Source organism: Rhinolophus sinicus, linkage group LG04 (genome assembly GCF_036562045.2).
Source record: "Rhinolophus sinicus isolate RSC01 linkage group LG04, ASM3656204v1, whole genome shotgun sequence".
Taxonomy (NCBI): domain Eukaryota; kingdom Metazoa; phylum Chordata; class Mammalia; order Chiroptera; family Rhinolophidae; genus Rhinolophus; species Rhinolophus sinicus.
Genome location: NC_133754.1, coordinates 32,564,434 through 32,572,069, shown reverse-complemented (window position 1 = coordinate 32,572,069; position 7,636 = coordinate 32,564,434).

Sequence of the window (7,636 nt, the reverse complement as noted above, 5' to 3'; positions counted from 1 at the left end):
AGTGCTCTTGATTTCTTCCTGTGTATTTGTGTTAACATCTGGTATAATTTTCTTTCAACCTGGCAATTTTCTTTACTATATATGGAATGACAGGTGTACTAGACATGATTTATTACTGTTTTTGTTTATCTAGGAATACTTCTGTTTCACCTTTTCTGAAGAATATAAACGTACATTATGAACATACCATCCTATCGTTTTTTAAACTCCAGTGGTTTTGATGAAGACTCAGATGTTAATTCTGTGCCCTATAAATGGTGAATTGCGTTTCTCTTTGTTCTTTCAAGATTTTACCTTTGATTTGATTTTTTTTTTTTTTTTTTTTGGCTTTCAACAGTTTTTCTATTCTATATCTGGGTGTTGATCTCTTTGTTTATAAACTTCTTTGGTATCATTTTTTAAATCAGATATGGGGAGTTGTGTGCCATTATCTTTCATTTTTTTTCTCTGTCTTCTTCTCTCTCTCTCTCTGCTGCAGGGTCTCCCAATACATCTATGTTGACACTCCTGATGTTATCCTACAGGTCTCTGACATTTTATTTATTTTCTTTCATCTTTTTTTTTCTTTCTGTTCTTCTTCACATTATGTACTTTTGATTGCTCTATATTCAGGTTCAGATTTATTTATTTTTTTTCTGCCATCTCAAACCTGCCGTTAAGCCTATCTAGAAAATATTTTATTTCAGATTGTTTTTACTTTTTTACACTAGAATTTCCATTTAGTATATTTGTAGAATTTCTATTGTTTATTGATATTACCTTTATACTGAAACACTTTCGTGTTTTCTATAATTCTTTAAGGATTGTTTCCTTTGATTATTTGAACCTAGGTGTAATAGCTGTTTTGAAATCTGCAAAATTCAATATCTGGGCCCATCGGAGAAAATTTCTATTATCTAGTAGTTTTCCTGAGTAAGGTTCACATTCTTTTATTTCTTTACATGTCTCTTATTTATTTATTTATTTTTCTTTTGTGTTGGAAACTGAACCTTTCTACAACATATTGCAGCATTTTGGGATTCTGATTTTTTTTTTTAACTGAAAAGTTTTTTTTTAAACTGCCATTGCTAATTTTTGTTGTTTTGCTTTGCTTTATGCTGTAACTTTGCTGGACTTAATCTATGTCCTCTGTCTCATCTGTAGTGTGTGATTGATCACTGAGTACTCTGTTCAGTTTTCTTGTTTGTTTGTTTTTTGTTTTTTTAATTGGGGAAGGGGAACAGGACTTTATTGGGGAACAGTGTGTCAATCTTAGTTGTGGAGGGTGCTGTTCAGCTTCAAGTTGTTGTCCTTTTAGTCTTAGTTCTGGAGGGCACAGCTCAGCTCCAGGACCATTTGCCAGTGCTAGTTGCAGGGGGCGCAGCCCACCATCCCTTGCCTGAGTCAAACTGGCAACTTTGTGGTTGAGAGGACACGCTCCAACCAACTGAGCAATCCTGGAGCTCAGTGCAGCTCAGCTCAAGGTGCCGTGTTCAATATTAGTTTCAGGGGGCAGAGCCCACCATCCTTTGCGGGATTCGAGGAATTGAACCGGCAAATTTGTGGTTGAGAACCCACTGGCCCATGTGGGAATCAAACCGGCAGCCTTCGGAGTTAGGAGCATGGATCTCTAACTGCCTGAGCCACCAGGCCGGCCCTGTTCAGTTGTTTTTATTCTAGTTTTATTTTTTTAGCCTCAGTTCTTAACAGTTGTACCTGTGGCTGCATAGTTTAGCAGACAGTCAATGATTGGTGAAAGGGTGTGCTCAAACCTAAAGCCAGTAAGTCTTCTACTGTCTCACTATGGATTGTTTTACCTGATTGGAGAGTATTTCCAAACATAAGGCAATTTTATGTCTTTCCACCGTGCTCCGTCCAGTCTTCATGTGCATGTGCATATTTTCCCATTGAGCCATAGTTGCTTTGGAGATCTTGCTTTGAAGCCCTTTTGGATCTTCTCTCCATGTATACATAGCTACGCATTAAGCCAGGAATACGGGAGACCATGTCTAAGACTACTATGGCTCTTATTTCCAGGGTCACTCTGCCAAAAGTTTTGATTGGCCAGTGAACTTCCACTCACTGCAGTCATGTTGGCACCTTAAGCTGTATTTGTTTCCAATTGTGTTTGCTACATTTATTAGTAATACCATTGGGGTTGGACTTCTGTTTCTCTGAAACAAATTATGTCATCTTCCTCAGCCAAGGAAGCTTCTAGTTTTCACAGCCAGCACTGGTAGAATTACCACGCTGACTGACATGGAGTTGGAGTGTGGGGACAGCCCTAGAAATAATGACACAGCCTCCCACTGTTGTTACCTGAAGATCATCAGTAGCTCATAAATAAATGCTGCTGCTTTTTTTGCTGTGTTTTTTCTTTGGCCTATTGCTAGAATCTTGAAACAGATATCGGTGACAACTTGGTTCACATATAAATTTGCTTTTGGCAGAGACAATTTCCTGACCTCTTTATTCTTCCGTAACTGGAAGTTCCCTCTAATTTTCCTGGTTAAAAAGCAAACACAAATGAAACTCTTTCTGGTTCCTAACTTTTGTAAGTTTTCAGGTATTTCTTTTTTTTTTTTTTTTTTTAAGTCATCCCTTTCTCATCCTGCCCACTCCTCCCTCTGTGGAGTTTTTAGGATCTTCTAACAAAAGATCCGTGAGCTGCCCTCACTGTCCTCATCGGATTCCCAGTTGGGATGGTTTCCTTCATATCTTCGACTGCTATGTCACCTCTGTCTGACAGTGAGAGCCCCTATGAAGCTTCCTGTTTGTGTTCTCTCAACCCTTGGTTTATTTCTGTGGTTCATTTGGGTGTGGGCAAGTGGGATTATAAATGTTCATTCTTATCCTACACTACTGATGAGAAACTGCAGGAATTTTAGAAATTATATTTATGCCTGCTCATATTTGACATGCAGTGTCCCCATGATGACACAGGAGAAGCTTTAACTTAAAGTTGTGGCACTGGTCTCCTTTAAAATCATTTCTCTAAACATCAGGAGAGTTGTACCTTCCACAATGCCCCACTCCAAAAGACGAGACCTTAAAACAAAAACAGCAAAACAAAACAAAAATGTAAAGAGATTATAATTTAAATATCACATATACCTTGTTCTGACTCTGTATCCCCACACACTATCCCTCCCTCTCTCTTCACAGTTCAAAGGAGTGTATGTATGATCTAGAAGTAGTGGAATAACTTCCTATATCTTTCTGCTTTACAACTATATGGCAGATTTTTATTTTTATATTTTTTTTAATTTAAAAACTTAGTATTTAACAATTCTGTTTATAATCTCTTCTCTGGGCAATGCCATTCTCATTTTTCAAGGCCTCATTTGAAAGGGTCATTAGATCCAAGGGAGAAAAGCACATCAGTTAGCATATATCTTGCTGCCACATGTGAAACTGGCTTTTCAAAATAGAATAATTCCCTGCATTCCTTAATGAATAAAATATATCGAGGCCTGGATTGATCATATTTCAGGGTGAGTCTTTGACCAGAGTCACAAACTGGAAATGTGAATATCACCAGGAAGTAGAAATAACACCATGTATGGGAAAAGCAGCAGCCTCTGATATTTGGGAAATACTTGCCTTACAAGAGATATAGGTGGATAGGGAGATTCTAACCAAGTGGTCTCAGTGCTTGTTGTCATGAGAATCAGCTAGGGAAGCCTTAAGATATAATGATATTTATGTTCCACCTAGAAAACATTATTTAATTATTCTGGGGTATGGGCATCAGTTCATTCTATTAGTTAGCCACTGGTTGCCTGAGCCTTTCTGGGAAGAGCTAACAAAAGTCTCAGATGTTTTTAGGGATTTACTGCATGCACTCGAGGCATTGTATGAGGGAATGAAGGTCTCAGGTAGTAGAAAATTATCTGGACTATATTTACAGTGTCTAAGGCAATGGTGGTTAGAGAGTCTCATCTTTCTACTTCCTTTGGTAGTGTTCATCTCTCTACTTTCTATTGCTGGCTAATAATTATCATTTTATTCTTTATTAAGGCGATGGTCCCCAGGACAAAACGCCTCTGGTTTCTGATAGTATGAATGTTCTGATATATTAAAGCAGAGAACCTTATCTTGAATGTAGTTAATTGCTTGAGTTTTACCTGCTGAAGATCTTCAGAATTTAACCACTTTTTCTTATGACATGCCCAGCACTTCCATCTCTAAATTTCTACAGGTATTTGTGTCTAAAGAAGGAGATATCTGAAGCTATATTATTTTGATAGGTATGCTATTAATGAAATACCACAGACTGGATAGGTTAGAGAAAAATGTATTTTCTCACAGTTCTGGAGGTTAAAAGTCCAACAAGGTGTTGGCAGGGCTGGTCTCTCCTGAGGCCTCTTTCTTTGCCTTGCAGAAGGCCACCTTCTTGATGGGTCCTCACATGCTCTCTGTGTACATGCATCCTGGTGTCTCTGTGTGTCCTGATCTTTTACAAGGACACCAGTCAGATGGAATTAGGGCCAACCCTCAAGACTTTAGTTTACTTTAATAATCTCTTTGAAAACCTTATCTCCAAATTTGGTTACGTTCTGAGTTACTTGGGGTTGAGACTTCAACATATGAATTTTGGGAGGACAAATTCCGTCTATAGCAGGTGCTAAAGCTGCTGAAAGATCACAGAGAATAATGCTGAAATGAAGACTGTCTTAAATCTGTGGTCTTATGACAGTAATTTAAATTTTATGTGTTCTTATTTTCTTTACCTATAAATGTGGGGGTGGGGGGAAAGGCTACAATTATAATAGTTACAATTAGAAAACAAATAAAAATTATGCTGCACCTTTTTAGGATACTGTTCTACATGGATACCTTGTGTGGTGTCTTGACTTCTGAGAGAAGCGCATGTTTGAATAGTAACTGGAATTGGAAGTTAGAGATAGTATATACTTCTGGAGATATCTGTAGTCATCCTAGGATATTGAAGATAAAACCATCTCCTTCCCCTCACTTCAAACATTTGCTTACATTATTGGGTAATAACCTAGAGAAGCATCCTCCTCTCCCACGGAGGGAATGTGCTTACTTACATTCCACAGTAATGAGTAACCTCAATCTCTCTAGAAGGGAGGATGGGAAGGTCACAAACAGCTCTAATAAAGGTTAGAATCTTCTGAATTCAAACTTCCTCTGCTGTGGTGACAGGTCCTCAGAGTGTCTCTGTGTGAATTGGGCACAGTGAAACACTATATGGTATTGTTCTGCCTGTTATTTTTGCTGTACATAGGATTAACTGTATATGTTTCTGACCCAGTGGTCTTGTGTTCTTCTGTCAATACATGAATATAAAACTCTACCAGGCTTACTGGCTGCTTGCAAGTAGAGTAAAATTTCAGAACTTTCACAATATCTGACTAAAACCGAATAAGTACTAAATGAATGCTAGGTTTCATGATGATTTTGTTAGGAGTATAATTTACCTTAAGCTGGAAAGTATGCAATCAACTGGCAAACTTGGAATTTCTCTTAAAATTCTCTCTCCAGGGTACAATTTAATTCCTACATATTTGCCATATCTAGGAATTAAAATTGTACTGAATTCACTTGTTCTGTTTATAATTTCAGGTAGAAATAAATTAGGATTAAATACTCTGCCTGAAATTTCTTGTTTTAATAATTACAATATTGTTACCAAGTGGATAATAAAGTGGATGAGTTCAAATTAACCAACAATGATAATCATGCTTTTACACAGTTGGTGGAAGTGAATTTTCCGTTTAAAAAAAAACAAAAAAAAACCAAAAACAGAACAATAAAGAAGAGCTCTAGTTAGTTTGTTTTAAAAGAAAGTGATTGGGACATAGAAAATATTTTCCCCATTACTAAAATATGCCTTTGTTCACTTTCCTAAAAGTATAACGTTAGTAGAATCTATGAGAAAAACAAGATACAGTATTTATAGAAGATTCACACTATGTAATATCAGCAGTTGTAATACCTGTCCATTAACTATTGATCACACTAGGCCAGGCAGTAGAAACGAGCATGGATTAAATATTTATTAGCAATTGTATAGAATACAAGTACATGGAATGGTGCACTTCAGTTTTGAATTTTAACAGAACTATGGCTGTTGTTAAAAATGTTCAGTAGTACTCATCTGTAGTCTCTTTTCATGTTTTTATTCTATTGTTCCAGTATATTCCACTAACCAACATCACCAGCTCTCCCATATTTTTCAAAGTGTGATTTAAAAAAAATACAATAATCCAGAATAGTTTTGATGTAATCTAATTTTGGGCTTAACCCTAGCCATGAAGATATCTGCAATGTAACAACCCTTCCAGATGATTCTTCGCACTCTAATTTTGAGTCTTAGCTCCCCATCCTTTAAGTCTCTGAAGTTTCCTCATTATTTAAAAATGCAGGCCTAATATTGTGATTATGTCCTTAATTGATTGCCATTAGATGCTGCTGGACTGTACTAATCGTACTTATGTTGACACTATGCCAACCCTTCAAGTAGTATATTATCTCACCTAATTATTACACCAGTCCTATGGAAAGGTTTAGTTCCATTACATGTATTAGAAAATGAGATGAATAGTTAAGTAACTTGATGATTCCCTTGCAGCTTGTAACTGGAAGAACTTGTGTTTGAGAACAGCAAAAACTGACCAGTCACCCGAATAACAAGATATTAATTCTACCTAGAACCAGCATTTCTCTCTACAAATTCTAATACAACAGTCACCACCAGACTGCCTTCATAATGTCTACTTAAAATTATTTGCTTCTTTCTATCTCACGACAGCCTTGCTGAGAGAAGATATTCAATTTTGCCATTATGTAAACAGACTATTCCCACCATTGAATTTTGTTTTTGATTCTACCTGAATTTTAACATGTTCTCATCAAATTAGTAATTTTAAACCATTGTAAACTTCTCTGTTGCCCCTATGAAAACTGTCTTGGAAATTGAATTAGATCTTCAAGAATTTGTTCTCAACACAGCTCTGAGGTTGAATTTTTATTATGTTCTTTAAATAATGAAACAGAATTCTTCATTGCATTTTTATTTTTCCCCCAAATTGGCTAGTGGGATCCCAAATTTCACACTGAGAAGCATCAAGCAATTGGAATCTAGATGCTATTTTCAGCAATTAATAAGAGAGGCTGAATTGGCTCTACTGCTCTGATTCTAATCCAGTCTGAAACCTCCATTTTAAGCCAAGTAAGTCTGTTTTCCACCAAATTACTTGTAGAGATTTAGGTTTGTCCTTATTTCCCATTGGAAAATACGATCCTCCATCAACCTATCAGCTATAGTGCATATTTAAATAGGAGTAGGGGAAGGAATTGAGTGACAATCCTACGCAGGAAAAGTTTCAAAGTGGAACAGCAAGCATAATCATCACTTGATGTGACAAAGTTACATGAGGTTTGCATTGTATGTATAGCACATGAAAATCAAATTGGAGGCATGTTGTGGGTGTTTCAATCAGGAAGTTTGGCTGACTGCCAAGTAAACAAATGAGTGGGATGATAGCTGAAGAAGGGTTGAAGAAATCAAGAGGGATCACCTTATTTTTGTATATCTCCTTTCAGTAGGTGTACCCATGTCGCCAGCGAGGTAGTCTTCAGAATTTTGTTACAAGACCATTAGTATTCAGATACAGGAGAAGGAAAA